The 19,226-nt window shown below is 40.3% G+C and overlaps 1 protein-coding gene and 1 long non-coding RNA gene across 2 annotated transcripts in view; both read right to left on the bottom strand.

Annotated features, from left to right (window-relative positions):
- The window catches only part of NRG1 (neuregulin 1), a 1,121,130-nt gene that overhangs the window by 325,149 nt on the left and 776,755 nt on the right, over positions 1-19,226 (bottom strand).
- On the bottom strand, positions 4,413-6,715 carry LOC122471916. Its single transcript, XR_006294305.1, has 2 exons — positions 4,998-6,715; positions 4,413-4,610 (listed from the first exon to the last, which is right to left on the bottom strand). It is a non-coding gene; the product is annotated as an uncharacterized LOC122471916 (long non-coding RNA).

Raw genomic sequence — 19,226 nt, 5'->3', positions numbered from 1 at the left:
GAGGCATTTATTGAAATATCTGCCTCCCACCTTGTCTATCTGCCATCTTTCTTCATTTTGATGTTTAACTATCGGACAAAAATACAGGCATAGTGTCTCCAGAAGGCCACTGTTCACATGCACCTGGGAAGAGCTGGAGATTCCTGGCAATCTCCCCTAGCCTTATACCTGTAAGTTATTTTGTCAAATTAGGTCCGTGTCACTCTGGAAGGCACAGGGTATCAGGAACTGACACTCTGGACTAAGCTTCAGTGGTGAACAAGGAACAGAATGAAGTAACAATTCAAGGGCTGGGGTCCTAGGAATGGGTCCTAAGCTGGTCTCCTGGGGGCACTTAAGAGTTCAGTAAGTTAGGGGACTCCAAACATTCTGATTTCTGTCTGTCACACATGAATTGGATGACTTTGTGGACGTTACTTAACTTCTCTGACTCTGGCGCTGTTTGCGTCTGTAAAATGGGTAGGCATCACCTTACCTATTTTTCAGAGGCTTTGTTAGAACTGAGAACTTTTCGCACTGCAGCTGGAATGCCTGACAGAGGGCGGCCACTCACAAGCATTTTGTTGAAGGAATAACAGGTGGAAAATATCCAGCTCAGGGCCTGACCCACTGAAAGTTCTCAATTAAATGAAAGTTTTACTAATGAGAAAAGCTCTGAGAACTGCTCAGCTATCATGTGTGTGAAAGGCTACAAGTCTCTCAGTCAAGGAAGAGAAGGGACCTGTACCGTAAAACATTTTTCTCGCTCTTGACCAAGCTTAGGGCCCTTCAGGGTCCTACTCCCACTAAGACTGAAACTTTGCACCCGTCGGAAAGAGGTGAATTCTAACATCCATCAAGAACGGCATAGGTGAGATTTGTTCTTTTTTGTTGCCAGGAACCGAAACAATACAGTTTACAAGACAGAACATTTTCCACTTATCTGCTACACACACTTAACATTTTCTATTTTGGTCCATTATTCATCTATAATTATTCTTTTTTGCAGAGTTGAGAAATCCTAGCAGGAGGTTACATGGCTCAAAGAATGAATTCTTCCCTGAACAAGGAAAATTGGAAAAAATACGAGCCCCAAAGGGGCAAATGCCTTCCCATTTCCTGAGGCACACTAAGACGTCTACAGTTAGCTCAGTTTCTAATAGTTTCCACAGCTCTGCTACTGGGCATATCTCACTTTTCCACCATGAGCCTGGTAAGCACTGCCTAAATCTATAATCTCTCTCTTACCCTTCTGGGCCCTTATCACCACCTCTTTCCTAATTGTAGGGGGCAAGGAGTGAGTTGGAACTTCCTTTAAAGACTTGCATTTCTCTTTCATTCTGACATTTCCCTGATGTCTCTTTCCTTGTTCCTCTCATACCTTCCTGGAATGTCTTCCATTCCCCAGCAGATGGCTGTCTGGGTTGATACTGTTCTGAGCGTGGACACACAAACCATGCCCTCAAACACCCTCTCTAGCCTCACTTCCTGTTGTCCTCTCAGGAGTACAGGCGATGTTGTAGACCATGACTACAAAGATAACAAATATTTTCCCCCAAATACAGTCATTCCACTCTTACCACTTCCCTTTGGCCCAAGTGGATAAATTAAACTTAATCATTGTGTGACTGACCACCACTTAGAGCACCTCTTCCCCCTAGATGTGATTTGCCAAGAATATTCAGGACCCACCAGGGAAGGCCAGACAGCACAACTTCACTGTGGTATTAAATAGCGTGTGATGTAGTGGAAAACACATGGATTCTCGCATCAAGAAAAATTTGATCCAAATCCTTCATCTACCTTTTGACTATGTAAACTTGAGCAAAATAGATAATCTCTCTTAGGCTCCGTTTCCTTATTTGTAAAAAGGATAATGATACCTAACTTTTAGGGTTGTTGAGAGGATTAAATGAATTACTGATTTAAATGATCTTAGGGACACGTGGGTGGCTCAGTTGGTTCAGCGTCCGACTTCGGCTCAGGCTATGATCTCACGGCTTGTGGATTCAAACCCTGTATCGGGCTCTGTGCTGACAGCTCAGAGCCTGAAGTCTGGTTCCAATTCTGTCTCCCTCTCTCTCTGCCCCTCCCCCATTTGCACTCTTTCTCTCTCTCTCAAAAACAAACACACGTTAAAAAAATGATCTTAGAACCTGTTTAGTACATAATTAGCTCTCAATATGTTATCTATTGTTATGTCTGTCTTTTCATCCTCAAATTGTCTATCACTGTCTAGTCAAGATAGGCCCAGAGCTCTCCAATGGTGAGAGTTCTACCAGGTATATCTCAAGGAACCCACCTTCCCCACACACATCTTGCCAAAGTAGATCTCCCTTTGAGGACAATTCCACAATAAGAAATTCACTTCTTTAACCTGGATTTGATTACTGAGCTTCTTTTAAAACACACATGTTCCTGGGAAGGGCAATATATTATGCCAATAAATAGTAACATCTACCATTTGCGAAGAGACACATTCTAGTTAATTGTGACATTTCTTATCTCAGCGTGTTTAACAATCCATAAGGTAAACCTTATCCCTACTGACATTTTGGCCTATGGTGATAATCAGAGCAAAGATGGATAGGAAGTCACCTAGTCAAGTTTCTTCTTTCTTTCTTATTTTCTTTCTTTCTCTCTCTCTCTCTTTCTTTCCTTTCTCTCCTCTCTTTCTTTCTCTCTTTCTTTCATAAAAGCAACGATGAAATAGAAACAATCTGAGATATTGATAGACAGGCTAAGAATATACAAAATAAGCATAAACTGGGTTCACAGAGATGCCCTTTCTAAGGTGGGCTCTGACCTTAGAAACAGTATTTCTGAGGAACTCAGTAACTGTCCCATGAGATCTTGTCTCTTGAGGACTCGTAATGGCGGTGACGGGTTTGGTAAATGTAAATGAAGGTACCGACAAGTTGGCAACAATGCAACTATATATAAAGGGATATATAAACTACTGAGTGGGGGGTTTAGTTGGGGGGGGGTGGATTCTTGTTTGTTGGCAAGAGTGGAATGGGACAGAACCCTAGCGAAAGTTTGGAGCTTTACCCCAGGGCTCAGATGTCTATTTGCTGATTAGAACATGTACCACCTCCCATAATCATCATGCAGTCACGTTTCCTGAGTGACTTTTTGTATTGCATAGTTAGCTTGATCTAAAATAGAAGCAACAAGAACAGACGCTCCAGAATCAGAGAGATCTAGCCTGACATCACAACTCTGTTGTGACCACGTAACTTGTTCTGTGACCGTGGCTAAGTTATTTGATTTCTCTGAGCCCCACATCCATTACCTGTGAGTACATTACAACAGTCTCTGCACAAGGTCATGTGACAATTAAATCAGGGAATCCAAATGAAGAGAAGCAGTTGATGTTCAATAAATGTTACTTATTATTATGATGATTTTTATCACGGAGACATCTCTAAACTGTGAGCTACTGGAGGGCAGAGACTGTGTCTTCTTTATCTTCATATCCCTGAAGTCTATTGTACAGTCATGCTCAATAAATGAATGTTGACTGCTGTTTAAACTAACAAACCTTGAGAAAAGTGTTTCTCCTGTGCCAAAAAAAAAAAGTTGCAGCGTGACAGAAGAAACAAGCAGATACTGCATGTCTGCAGTAGCAAATGGTGCATTTAATAAGTGGAATGTCATCTTTAGTCAATGCCTCTCTAGCTGCTTTGCCTTTTACTCATCATTTACGCAAAATGAAAAGCACAGTCCCTATTTTCAGTGATGAACATACGCAAGCTGTCAGATATGGAAAAAAAAAATGACCTAGATTATAGGAAGACAGCTCCATCCTGAGTTTGAGTGGAAATGACCCCACAGCAGACACTCCACACACCCATCTCAAGCTCACACCGCTTGCCCAAATTCTGCACACGTGTTCTTAAACTGTTTGCCAGGTTTGCTCAAGAAGAAAGCAGAACATATCACTCATTGCTGCTCATCAGTGTTACTAGATTTCTTTACTTCTCCGGACATGATGAAGCAAAGGGAATGTGTCAGCGTTCTCTGCTTCACTGATAAGCAGAAATGATTCTATATTCAAGAAATCGTGAATTCTTAAGAAGATCTTGAAGAAGAGTACATCTCTCATCATTTGAAAGGGAATTCCTGTGGACTGGGAATCTGGCCTTGGGTGATTTTTTGTGGTTCACTGAGTGAGTCAAGATTAGGTTGCAAAATCCACCAACAATAATAGTAGCACTGTCCTAAGGCTGGAGACACACTGATTTGAAAATGCAAATTAAAATAGCATAGTCAAGAAGTGGACTGTGTTATTTCACTGCACAACTTTCTTGCCCATTTGAACCTATAGTGCACTCGGGTTCCGCACACATGTGTTGCTCTCAGATTTAACCTTTTAGGTCTGCAAGAAAAAGGTGAGGAAAAGCAAAAATTATGCACGTACACTATAGAGATACATATTTTAAAATAACAACTTTAATTAATTTACACTTATTCTTTAAAAATATACATGGTATCCATAAAGAACAATGATAGCACACAGAATGCTGGATATGCAGCTGTAGCAAAGGAGTAGATGGGTGGTTAAGCAGGTAACATATGTGGTATGTCCGATGTCTGAGAAGAAAGGGCCACACTGTTTGCAACAACTTCTGGTATTGCCAGTTTATGATAGTGCCCGAGTATGTGTATCAAACAAACAAAAAGAGAGAGAAAGGGGAAAAGTGATTGAAATGAAGTTCTTATTTTTGTCTGCCAGAAAACAAAGCATTATTTTTGCTTGGATTATTAGCTGTGTATCTCAAAGCCAAGTCGTGTTCTAACAATATCCCTGTAATTAGACACACACGTGTCTGCATACGTTACTGCCAAAGCACGTAGGTATTTTGCCGGCATTCGTAATCAGCATACGGCAGGAAAAGCACTGCCAATGGGCCGGAGGCTTCACGGTGCCGGGACCACAGTGGTAAAAGGAGGTCGTGACTCTGTACGATGAGGCAGAGACGTGGTCCTAGGAAACCAGAATCTCAAACACTTACCTTCTTGTTTTAGTCCATTTCGCCAAGCCTGAAGCCATTGTTGCTTCTGGCCGATTCCCCCCCCAGTTGGGTCCCGTCACTCTACAAAACAAAGAGAAGAGAAACTCTGGATAAATATCCTTATGTGTCCCTAATCCTTTTCATATCGTAAAACATACAGCTTATTACTTTGTCTTGGAAAAAAAAATTACCACATTTCATTCCACCCTCCGATCGCTAAGGTCCAGCATTACTATACCGACTTGTATAAGGTTAGATCCTGGTGTTGATGCAGCCAATGTGTATTTACAAAAACACATTGGAAGTAATAAACCAGTTGCCGTATGGAATACTAATCTATGCTTTCCAATAGTGGACAAAATATGACTAGGTCCTATCGCAAAAGCAAAACAAAAACAAACAACTTACCTGGAATGAGAGTATCTGTAGAAATTTCTCTAAGTCTTGAACCAACTGCCCCATATATAAGGCAGATCCAACATAAAGACATCTTCAGGTGAGGTCAGGGGTCCAGCACAACCCTTACTGTTGCTGAAACAAAAGCTGGTTTTCCATCAGGGAGTGATACAATTATCAGGAATTACCAGGGTACTGTCATAAGCACAGATGCTGCAGACTTGCTGAGGAGTGATATCTCACATCCTTGTACCTAGTTTTAGTAACTAGCTGGAGGAAACCAGCAGCTGACAGAGCAGGAGAAAGCTTTGGTCCTTTTGGTGAAGAGTGTACTCCTTTGTTGCATCAGTGTGAAACCCTTAAGCAGGAAAACCTATAGTTCTATGGGTGGTGATAGTCCTAAAATGGGTCATCCATTTTCATCCTATGGCTGAAATCAACTAATAAGGTCAGACAACACATCCCAACAATGAGACCCCTTCTTTAGAACTAGTGAAGCTGATTTCTACAAACACTGTTTCCAGGCTCGTTTTAAAGGGGGATCTTAAGAAGAAAAAAACTCACTCAAATAAAGCAATGACACCTGAGTTGGATGGAGAGGTGGATTTCATTACCACTCATCCAGGCCTTGCTTCCCTTCCCGGGGTTGGAACTGTATTTTCCCAAAGGCGCTGAAGTCAGATTTGGATTGACTTGTTCTGCCACTGAAATGGGCATGGGAAGGGAAGTGACTCGTATTATATCCAGACAGAAACGTAAGCCATAGTTTGTTCTATGACCAAGGTCTACTTTTGTCTTTGCCTTTGCCATAACAGACACCAATATCAAAAGAGACTCCTCCATCACTGTGGGTCGCATATAGGTATTGACATGGAGCAGAACCACTTGCTAATACTCATTGAGCAGATAGTGTATTGAAAAATGAATCTTGGTTGTTGTAAACTGCCAAGACTTTGGGGGTAATTTTGTTGCCACGGAACAATCTAGCCTATCCCAGCTGAAACAGATAACAACTTGGAAGAAAATAATTGTGTGGTGGAAACTGTCCCTGTTCACATTGTATTTATAAGCTACCCAACCTAAGTAATTAAACATTTGTCAATTTCCTGGATGTTGAGCATCTTCTTTCCCCAACAGATAACGGAAAGAGAGCTCATCTTATCTCACACGTTAGAACTGTCCTATAACCAGTTGATAAACTGTGATTTGCTTCATCATGTGATTTAAAGCTGAATTGCTCAACTTTTTTCTTTATTGCTCAAGGAGCTACCAAACTGAAGGTAGTCAAACGGATTGAAAACAGGTCAACCAAAATGCTGTTACCCCCAAAATGCACATGCAAGAAAATCTAATCATGCATGCAATAAAATCTGAAAGAATGATTGGCCAATTGACAAGGTTGGTGGTGCTAAACAGGCTTTGGCTTTTTGCCTTGCTTACAGCTCCATTGCTATGGAGATCTGCCCGTGGACCACTGGAAGGCAGCCTCAGAGGCTCTATGACTTCACATCTCTAAAGATTTTTTTGAGTTGGTGAGAAAAGGCTCCGAGTGGCTGTGATCCCAGGGAAAATAATCAGGGCACCAGAAAACCAGAAAGATCACTAAGTGAAGGGGGAGAAGACTTTGCATTTAATGCCATTTCCAAAGAAATAGATAGATTTAATTATTTCCTTGTGGTTTTCCAGGGAAAACGATGTATCAGAAAACAGCATGGTAGGAAAAAGTAACACACTAACATCACAATGGTTTTTCTAGTTTTTCTTTAGGCTTAAAGAGTTAAAATTACACCAGATGTGGAAAGACAACAGATGGATGCATTTTGATGACTTATAATGTTGGATAATAAAATGACCTAAGACTCTATTTAGAGAAATAGAACAGCCACACTTGGGCTGTTTACAGATTTAGAAATATCATGATAAGCAAATGTAGGCAGTTCAAAGGAATTATAAAAAAAAAAAGGACAAGTGGATAAATAATGATCTGATGTTGTTGCGAAAACATAGTATAACTCCTGCATTGTTAATATAAACACAGATGACCTTTGCATTTGCTCAGCTTTCGTCTTCAAGACAGGAAACAGCAACTGATCTTTATCGGGAAAGTAGAATCTTCCACTTGCTTCTGCTGTGCTGACATTATGGTGTATGTCAGAGCATAGCAATGTCACTATCTCTTCAAAGCACATGCTGAAAGCCAGATAGGCGCTTGAAAGAGAAGCTTATCCCGGGCATAGGCTTTGTGTGTTGCCGAGACAGCATGGCCAGTGTCACAGTGCAGGATGGCAGGGTGCATGCGTGGGGTATGGAGTTGGGGGCGGGATGGTGATCAGTGAGAGAAGGGCCCTGTGACTACATTTTCCATGTACATATCCATCAATTCATCCTTTTCACAAGCTTCAGTATCCTCCAGGGGAATGTTTACCACTTGACAGACAAACAAATACACCAAAGAGCAATTGTTTCGTGCATGAGGGTAGCTAGTGAGTCCTATATTCTGGGCATACTATGAACTCAAACACTCACAAAGGATTGTTTATGAATTACACAATATTTTGCGTCAGTAGAGTTTCAAACATCTGAACTAGTTTTTTCTCCAGTTCTGATAACAATGGATTTGGGTCTTTTTTATTTTTTATTTTTTATTTATTTATTTATTTTTTTTACAGTGTGCACATAATCATCAACACATTCATCACCAATACAACATTTTAAAAATCCATGCAGGTAGTTTGCTGCAACCTACGGTGACTGGTGAACATTCTCTTTTTTTTTTTTTTTTAATTTTTTTTTTTCAACGTTCATTTATTTTTGGGACAGAGAGAGACAGAGCATGAACGGGGGAGGGGCAGAGAGAGAGGGAGACACAGAATCGGAAACAGGCTCCAGGCTCTGAGCCATCAGCCCAGAGCCTGACGCGGGGCTCGAACTCACGGACCGTGAGATCGTGACCTGGCTGAAGTCGGACGCTTAACCGACTGCGCCACCCAGGTGCCCCTGAACATTCTCTTTTATTTCTGCTCCGGATATCTGCACAGTTGATATTTCTCCCTAAATAAAATCACCAAAATTGACCTTGTATTTCTTGCTGCATGGTCCGTTTGGTCTGGGCTCCAAAACAGATCCTCTCAATATGGAATAAATTCTTCTTGCTCTTACTTATTACATTTTTCTCACCTACCATAATACTTGCAGAAGACACCTTTATTTTATGTTTCTCCATAGCCACTGTATAGAGTTATAATGCTGTTTCCTTAGACCCAGGGTGGGATGATTTTCCTTAGGCTTTACCCACTGTAACCTGGCCAGAGAAACCATTTCTTGAGAAAGGGATTCTACCAACAAGAATGATGGTGCCAGGGTCATTTTCCTTACTATTCCAAGTAAATAAACTCACACATACTTTTTTCTTAAGCTGTCAGTCTTTCTGTTATGCGCCCTTAAGTGGCTTAAACTTTACATGCTGATACCAGCCACTACCTATTTAATCGGCACCAATGCCACTGTAATCTAACTTAAGGGTTGACAAATTTTTTCTGTAAAAAGTCAGACAGTACATATTTTCAGCTTTGTGGGCAATATGGTCTCTGTTGCAATTAAACAGCTCTGCCAATGTAGCATGAAAGCAGCCAGAGATGTAATAACTGGGTATGTTCCAATAAAACTTTATTTACAAAAACAGATTGAGAGGCGTGGTTTGGCTGGTGACCTGTAGTTTGTCGACTCCTGATCCAAAACAAACAGACACCCTTAGTCATACTAACAATTTGTAAATCAGATTCTTATCCTGGTGAAATCACACTCCCTGATGGCCTTCCTTAAGAAGGCCATAGGCTTATTTAAGAAACATAAAAATGCAATATGGTATATTTGAAAGAGCCTAAAAGTTGTCATCACAAAGGGGGAAAACATTTTCTTTCCTTCTTTCTCGTATCTACATGAGATTATGGATGTGATTAAACTTATTGTGGTAATCATTTTGCTATTATATGTAGGTCAAGACATTGTGCTGTGCACTCTGAACTTATATAGTCAATTGCGGTTCAGTAAAACTGGGGAAAAACCAATATGGAGACATAATTACTACTTATTAAGCAGGAATCTATGAACATGGATATTCCAACCTCTCCCTCTCCAAGGCACTTGTTCTATGAATATTGGCAAATGCTACCCCTAAGAAGACGCTTTGGGGTGTTTTCTTTTACTCTTTTCTCAGCTCAGATCGTATCATCCCATTTCTGTCTTTCACATTCAGTAGCACCTGTCTAACCAAGATGAGCTAGATAAATGTTTCTGATATATAGAAAATCATAGAAACATAAAGCCATAGAGGGCTTAAATCAGAACGATGGCCACCTTTTAAAGAACATCTACAATGTGCCAAATATTATCCAGGAACAATCATTATCTCGCGTACCTTCACTATATCTTATAGATGAGGAAACTAATGTTCAAATACGTTAATTGAATCGCTTAAGATTCTAAAACATAAAGGCAGATCTGGGACTTCAACCAAGTCTCCCGACTCACTCTAACATGATCTTTGCACCAAAGTTAGAAGATCTCATCTTGTTCTTTGTTTACCAGATTTTCCGGATCCCTCACCACAAAACTGACAATCGGTGCTTTTGCTCTAATTGGACCTGAAAAAGAATACCTTTAACTAACGTTTAGTATGAGGATACTTTGGGAAGCCATAGTGAAGTGTATTGAGCTAAAGGCTGGAGGAGGCAGCTGGTAATGATACATTACTAGCTGGCTGGCCTGGGACTCTCGAGACCCAGGGCCAGGACTTTCCAGCATGTTGTACTCACACTGGTCCTTCATTACAAAGTTAGTATAATGTATTGTAGATGCCACAAATGGAGAAAGGAAGGGGAAACAAAGGACAGAAGCTGAAGGAACAGGCTAAAGAAGACAGTGCTCACTCTTAGTCATAGAAAAGAATTTGAGAAACCAAGAGGAGAGCATATGGCATATTGGTATATGGGTATACTGCCCAGATCCAACTGACAAGGTCAGCTGTATATACCAGGGCTGCTGCTTGATAGTAATCTGGAAAGAGGGCTTAGGAACTGGGCAGAAGTCATACTCTTCTAGAATTCCAAATACCAGGTTTCCAATTACTGGCTGATGAGAATTTTCTCATTCCTCATTATTCTACTACCTGAAAGGAATGTGAGGAAAACGTGTGATGGCAGTGTTCAAAACTGGTGAGTTGACAACCAGTCAGAAAACTTTGGGTAGACTGACTTTCCAGAACAGTAACCCACAGTAAACCAATCATGGGTGTCTTAGGAAAACCAGATTTAAAGCACATATCTGAAAACAATATTTTAAAAAAGAAAAATAAAAAAATACTGGCATGCGTGTATGTGTGTGTGTGTGTGTGTGTGTGTGTGTGTGTGTGTGTGTGTGTTGAGGGGTTGGCCTCTGGCACAGGCAGAAGAGGTGAAAGTCCTGACTTTTGTATCAGGATAGTGCTAACCCTATATCTCTGACTTACTTGAATCTTTGCCCAAACATGTGTTTGCTTTCATGTAGACCAGGCCTTGTAAATCTTGGCATAATCCGTCAGTGAAAAGAGAAATATGTTGCCTAGTTTGTGGCTCTGTAATAAAGATGAAATGCTTCTGATGGAGTGTGGGGTCTCTTCAATTACCTGTTCTGGAGACAATAACCTTTAAAGCACGTCAAAACTGTAAAAATATTACTGCTGATGGCAAAGGGATCAATACCTCCCAGTGACTCAAATGCCACAGGCCACCCAATGGGGCAATCTCAGTTGTAGCATTTGTTCGTCTTGAGCATGGCCCTTCTTTCATGGACAGGGAGCTAACAACTTGTACTGGGTCATTGAGGGCACCTCCAAAAGGCTTCCCAGATGGTCTAGCACATTGGAAGTGTAAATGAGAGAATAATTGAAGCCAGGTGAAAGTTTGGCTTCTTTTTCAAAACTACAGGAAAGTCTCATCATATCATGGTTGGTTATTACTCAGACTCAAACAGTGTGCTATGAGTTAAACCAGGTCCCCGGTGCATAAAAACTGCATTCATTTATAGTCTGATAGGCACGGCTAGAATGTAATGGAAAAGTTGTTAGACATTCCATTCCCCTATCAGTTTGGTGAAGATCAAAAACATCGACAATACCCAGTGTGGGCAAGGTTGGGGAGGAGCAGGAGCTCTATTACAGCATAAGGCAGAAAGGAATCTGCTATGACCCTTCCGGTGGGTAGATGGGCAATATGATTAAAGATACAAGATCTCCAAATCTTCTGATTCAACAACTCCGCTCCCAGGGATCTAACACAGAGAGAAAATTGGCCCAATTCTCAAAGATGTATACATGAAGTTCATCAGAGCACTGTTTATGAGAGCAAAAATTATTATAAACACCTCAGTGTCCATCAACAGGAAATCGTTTAAATGGCTTAGCCAATAGTATTTACCACCCATGAAATACTTGCTGATAAAAGCAATATTGGTATTCATATTAACTGACAGGAGAAACCATCAATGATAAGGTTATTAATGGGGACTAGGATAGGAAAGGAACAAAGAACAAGTTGCAAAACAGCATATTTAACATGTATATGTAAAATGCACATAGAATGCCAACACAAGATGCTTCAGAGTAAGGAAATTTGCACTGATGCTTTACTTTTTTCATTCTACTCTTCATGATGTGATTTCCCATGTATTCACATTAATCTTCGTTATCAGCAAAAATTAATACAACACACAATCAGTTTAGGTGTTTTTCCTCTCTCCTAGCACCTGCCTGATAAAGATGTCCCACTGCACATGTTCAATAATTTGAATTTTCCCAAGGCAAGTGCCATCACAAAGCACAGGCACACAGGAAGAAGGAAAGCTTTGAGTCTGTGGTCTGCACTGCATTAGCTACTCTAAAGATAGAGGAATCAATAACTAGGCTCTAATAGCTTATTAATCATCACTCTGAACTTAAGTTTCGCTTTTATAAAATAATCTTGGAACGGTAATAGCCCTGCTGCTTCACATTGCTTTTCTTTCTGAGGGCTTTATGAACATGACCTCACTCATCATGCGGTATGCCTGTCAGCTCTAGCTGCCGGCAATTACCTTCCAGTTTAAAGATAGAAGCTCCAGGATCAGAGAGGGGTAAGACATTGGCCAGGACCTGCAAATGCTATGCCAAAAGTGGACAAGTAAAATCTTTATTTTTCTGCCTTTGGTCACTGTTCTATGATCGATATTTTCCATTTGTTGATCCACTGACCAAGGGGTCAACTTTTGAGCATCTGACATTTGGTTCCTTCCCTATCTTACTCCTCAAAAATAGTCATTTTGATTCAGATCAAATCCTCCCTTGCTCTTTGTCAATTTTGGGGTTCACAGTAAAGGATTTAGTCAGGTCTGGTTTGGTTTGGGGAAAACGGTTGCACTGCACATAATATATTCAAAAGATGAGCAAAGGCATCTGGTAATGTAATCGTGAGGGTCAGAAAGTCCCCATGTGGGTTAAAACTTGACAAATTCTTACATACCAGCAATCCCATTTGTAGCTGGGGGTTGGAAAAAGAACAAGTACAGTCACCTATCAATCAAGTGGCAGAAACTAAAGGATGGAGGGCATGTGTATGGAGCATTTTGATGTTGAGGCCATGACTAGAGATGCCCACACCTTTTTCTCAGCAACTCTAGGCAAGACACCCGAATAAAGCCAGTAGCAGAAAATGTACTGGATCTTCAAGCAGAAATACGAAAGAGAGAACAATAACATGAGAGAACAATAACCCTAAACAACCTCTTTCTTCCAAGGGGAAGTGAACCCACAACTTGCATTAAATACAAGAGAACACGATGCATCCCACAGGGAAAAACATGCTCCTTGCCTCTGTCTGATGAGTCTGAAAGTTCTCTGTGGGCATCCTATTAGCTGGACCTAAACACAGACAGCACAAGCAGTGACATGGGCTCTAGGCTGTGACCCTTATAAGAGGATCACCCTCCCGAGGCAAGAATTACCTGTCATTGGCCAACTGTGTAAACTGTCCCTGTGAGGTCTTCATGCTTTTATCTGCTTATCAGGATTAATAAAATAGAAGGATTTTATTAATTCGGTATTAACAGGGTATGAAGAGATGATAAGGATTTACTCCACAGATTTTCGACACGGTGGAGAGAGATAAACAATGTTCAGTTTGCATCTATGTAAAAGAAAAGCCAAGCCTTATTGTAGTTATTCTAACTTCTTATTTTTACCTCAGCTTGCAGTGTTACTGGAATTGGCACTTTAAAAATCCTTTGAATTCGCCAAAAGACAAACATGACCTGTATGAAAAGAAGAGTCTAACTATTACTACTGAAGATGCATAGTTTCAGCTAATTCAAATATATTTAGAATGAACTTTAAACTTGATTCTCTGTCCCAATCATCTTTCCCCTGGATCCATTATCTTTCCTGCCTAAAGGTATTTCGGGAATATCTTTAAATACTTGGGTATTTAAATACTTGGTCAAACAGAATGAACTGACTGGGGTTCTAGTTCTATTTCGTCTTAATGTTTATTTATTTTTGAGACAGAGCATGACCAGGGGAGGGGCAAACAGAGAGGATCTGAAGCAGGCTCTGTACTGATAGCAGAGAGTGTGATGCAGGGCTCGAACTCACAAACTGTGAGATCACGACCTGAGCCGACGTTGGACGCTTAACTGGCGCCCCAAGTCTAGTTCTATTTTTTTACAAATGTAGCCCAGTCACCCGTGATTCCTCTTAGAATAAGGCAGTGATGTAGAAAACACAGTGTATTAGCCATTGTTTCATTGACTGTTTTAGGGAACATATTCACCAACTAAAGAGCATTAGCTTGTCTACCATATAAATGGGAAACCCAATTCCAGCATGCTCTGCAGAACAGTATGTAGATATTAACAAGGTCAAGTGCCCCAAGATCTCAACATTTATAGTCCCTAGAGTTGAAATGGAGCTGTGAACTGAAAGTTGCCCTTTATCACTCTTACTTTTGCTTATCCAAGGTAAACACTAATTCCATAGTGTATTTATACAAATACACACCTTTTAATTTAAATTTAAATTTAATTTAAAATTCCCACCTTTTAATTCTGATCCTTAAAAAAGCTCTAAGAAATTCATCTCTCAAGTGCTGAAACATATCCTCAAAAAACACAACCATACAATGTCCCACAACCATTTCTGTGTTGAGGACATCACAACATTTCAGGAAAAGAAGCACATTGGATGTACACATTAAATTGTAACATGTGTTCTGTGTTAATAAATGTTGAAATACGAAGAGTCCATCTCAGAATCAAGGAAATGTAGTGCCCAATAAAGTTCATAAAATTTTGACATGAATGGTACGAAAACATTTCATCTTCAAGTATCCATACTGCTCAACTGAACTAAAACGCTGTCTTTTACGAACAGTTTTAGATAATGAAAACTGGTTCTTAACATGTATAATTACTGATGAATCAACAGCTTTACATTCAATGCACTTCAACTTGAACAATAACTATTTGTATATGTATGTATTTCCATCTGATGATCTGTTACATTTGGGGGAACTTTACTTAAGAAGATATCTTACAGACTTTTTCTTTTAATAACTCTAAAACTGCCCTGTCTCAGTCATCAGTGGCTACTGAGAACTTGATATGTGGCTAGTCCAAACTCACATGTGCTGTGTCAAGCACATGAGATTTCAAAGACTTAATGCTAAGAAAGAATGTACATTTTTTATACAGATTACATGTTAGAATGACAATGTTTGGGGTATACTGGGTTAAGTGGGATATATTATTAAAATTAATTTGGCTTGTTTCACTTCACCTTTTTAAATGTGGCTATTAAAATTTTCTTAATTATGTATGTGACTCACATCATATTTTTATTGGACAGCATTCGTCTAGAAGAATTTGATTAGCACTTAAGTACTTTGCAGATGACAGATTTGTTATTCAGATCCGATAACTGCAATACTGTTAAGCATTATAAACAAATACTGCTCTTGTTTTTAAGTGCTTCAAAAACATTTAGTATGAGGCTCTTAACTTCCAGAAAAGATGCCTATATCCCTTTTTCCCATACTTTCTCTACCAGCTTTGGTTAACATGAAATAATCACTAGGATTTGTCTTAAAGCTATTATTTTAGTTTTTCAAGATACGTACAATAGAGTTGATTTGGAAAAGGTGCACAGAAAAACATACCAATGACGAATAATAAATATTGTGGTGAATATACTTTCCTGATCACAAAAGGGAAAGATAAACACTATTACAATGGTAAAGAGAAAATTTTCTAAGAGGAATGGCATCAGAACAACTTCTCCACAAAGTATTTTAGCAAAAAATTAACTCCTGAGGTGAAGGATGTATATAGCTTCTTCCATGTTCTTTCCCATAGCTAGAACAGATCTTGAGAATATCACAAGTTCTCTAAAAGACCAAGAAAGCAAGTTCAGTTAAACTGAACTAAACATCATATATCAGATGGGGAGATGTGTGAAAGGGTGTATCAGTGAAATGTTCTATGTAACCATTGGACACAAAAACAATTTCCTCAAGTCTCCTGTAGATCTGTACGTATGTTAATATTTAGAGTTGCTATGACACCAGACAGATCTTCTTCCAGCTTTACCCTCAATGTACATTTCTTTCTATAATATTCTCCAAAAAACTGAGAACTACTTCCTTCACGATGTAATGAAAGGTCTTCTATTTAGCTGCTTCCTGTTACCAATACTTGCTGTAGTGTTCTAATATGTATTAAATTGGGGAGAGTTCCCACTTCCACTGCCAATTACCCAAGAGCATGCTTGATCAACACTCACATGCTGTTTAGTTACCTGAGAGTGACTAATCATGGAGCAGCTGATGCTAGTGCTGTTTCTTTCGTCCTCATTTACATCTCGAGTAGAAGGCACACCCTGACAGACTGAGCTGCTCAAGATGGTGTTTTTCTAGTAATTTTAATAGTGTTTCTGCATCATGTCATACTGTCCAACTACTCTGCAAGCCAAGACCTTTCCCTTTTCACCTCAATAGAGGCAGAGATTCATTTGCATGACTTAAAATCTCACACCAGAATATTCATATTCAAAATCATCTGGCAGGCTTGTTAAACCACAGACGGCTAGGTCCCCACCCGAGCTTCTGATTCAGGAGGTCTGGGGTAAGGCCAAAGGATTTGCATTTCTAACAATTTCCCAGGTGATGATGCTACTGGTGGTTAGAAGGCTACATTTGAGAACCAAAGTCTTTGATATCTATCCTATCACCACTCCCAGATATACCCTCAGAAAATGATCAAACAGAAGGGAAAGGAAGGGAAGAGGAAAGGAGGGAGGGAAGGAAGGACAAAAGGAAGGGAAGGAAGGAAGGAAGGAAGGAAGGAAGGAAGGAAGGAAGGAAGGAAGGAACGGAGGGAGGGAGGGAGGAAGGAAGGAAGGAAAGGGGAAGGAAGGGAGGGAAGGAAGGGAGGAAGAAAACAAGAAAGCAAGGGAAGGAGGAAGGGAGGAAAGAAGGAAGGGAGAAAAGGAAGGAAGAAAAAGAGGGGGGAAGGAAGAGAAGAAAGGAGGGAAGGAGGAAGGAAGGGAGGAAAGAAGGGAAGAAAGTAGGAAGGGAGGAAGGGAAGGGGAAAAGAAGGAAGAAAAGGAGGGAAGGAAGGTAGGTAGGTAGGAAGGAAAGAAGGGAAGGAGGAAGGGAGGTAAGAAGGGAAAGAAGGAAGGAGGGAGGAAGGGGGGAAGGAAGGGAAGGAAGGGAGGGATGGAAGGTAGGTAGGAAGGAAAGAAAGAAAGGAGGAAGGGAGGGAAGGAAGGAAGAGAAGGAAGGGAGAGGGGAGGGAGGGGGAAGGGAGGAAGGAAGGAAGGAAAGGAAAAGGGAGGTGGCTGACAAGTAGGGGGGAAGAAGGAAGGAAGGAAGGAAGGAAGGGAGAAGACAATTATTAAAGTATTACTAGAGTCTGGTACCACTCTCATGTCAAACACACTTTATGTAACTAAGGTTATTTAGTACTCATGACAATACAAAGATAGGTATTATTATATACTTTTCCAGATGATGGATATGAGGCTTAAAATGGATAAATAACTATCCAAAAGATCATATAATTGATACAACAGTCATGATGTGAGCCCAAGTAGGCTGATTTCAGAGCTCTCACCATGATGCTGTGCTGATGGTTTAGCAGCTTAGTCATGAACGTGTCTAGGGGATGTATCGTTATCCCGATCCCTGCCTCCTTGGAGAGCACAGTGCAGTCTCTGCTACAGGGCTGAGCATGCAGCAACCTGCAGAAACTGAAATTAAATAATGAGGTTTGTACAAAGGGCCTGCTTAGGATTTCCCTGATAACTTGTACTTGGCCAGCCAGAGTTTTCAATAGGGTGAGCGATTTTAAGGGATCAGATGCAAAAACTTTGGATTGTAATGCAGGGATTCAGGCAAATAAGGATGAAGGTTGGGGGCAGAAGGATGTGAAGAAAATTAAAAAGAAAAACTAAGGTGGAGAATATTGAAGTAAATCTGGAAACGGGTATATACATAAGGGGAAAGGTTAGGGAATTGGCAATCATTTCTACAAACTTTACATGGAATTAAATATTCATGCTCATATATTGTTTTCCTGTTAGAACTACCAGCAAGTCTTCCAGAGAATAAACATGGGGCTAATTGCTCCCTTCATATTGTAAACATAATGATTCACAAAAAATGAGAAAGCAAGAAAAGAATTACTGAAAAAAATGCCAAATTAAAAAAAAATCAAAAAAACATACATTGATTGTAATTTGGGCATTTTGCAAACTCTTTCCCTTCACATCTCCTATTATACAGTAACATCTGCCTTTTTAAAAAAAGTTTACTTTTTTTATTTTGAGAGAGAGAAAGAGAGAGAGAGAGAGAGAGAGAGAGAGAGAGAGAGAGAGCGCTGCACCATCAACACAGAGCCTGATGCAGGGCTTGAACTCACCAACTGTGAGATTGCGACCTGAGCCAAAACCAAAAGTTGGACGCTTAACCGACTGAGCCACCCAGGCGCCCCAACATCTGACTTTTTAAGAACATATTCCCCAAAGAAATACACTCTACAAAAGAGATCCAACAAAGAAGAGTTTTGTACACTTTTTTTCAAATAGATGCCTTAATTTGGTGAAGAGCATATGATTGATCTTAGTTTATCCACTGTGGAGTGAATGGGGGCACAGGTGTATAACCCATCAAATCTATCCTGCAGCAGGGAGGTTTTCCTCTTACCTTTCTCCTGCTATCTAGCTGTCCTTTCCAATAATAAATAATACCTATGTTGCCAGGGTTCAGGAGAGGTAAAACAGGGGAGTTAATTATAAACCCAAAGGTTTCAAGACATTTGTGCTCAGCCCAATTTGAACCCAGAGGGGATGTGAGGTGAGGCATGGTCTATTCTTACAGGTGGAAGTCCTAAATGTTCCTGGCCATCAGTGCCTTGGGGGACTCAGAGTGTCTGAATTAGTTTCAAGACCCTTGGACATGTTGGCATTGTTGGCTCAGTCCATTGGTGCTTTGCTCTTTGCTTGTCTGCATTAAGGTTAGAGCCGAAATGCCACAAAAACACAAGATCCATGTGTTGAGCTCAAAGCTGACTCAACTGATTCAGACCACCTCAATTCAAAGTGGAAGTAAGGCATTTGCCCTCCTCTGCTTAATAGGGCAATACCTTCCCCCAGCATATTTTCCTGTTTCTTGCCATTTCTTACATTCTAAGTACGAATTTCATAGAACAAGGTTGTAAAGGCTATGGACCATCACTAACTTGGGTTGCTCTTCCAGCTCATGAGGCAGAGGT

The sequence above is a fragment of the Prionailurus bengalensis genome, chromosome B1, assembly GCF_016509475.1.
Source record: "Prionailurus bengalensis isolate Pbe53 chromosome B1, Fcat_Pben_1.1_paternal_pri, whole genome shotgun sequence".
Lineage (NCBI taxonomy): Eukaryota > Metazoa > Chordata > Mammalia > Carnivora > Felidae > Prionailurus > Prionailurus bengalensis.
This window is presented reverse-complemented; position numbering and strand designations above follow the sequence as displayed.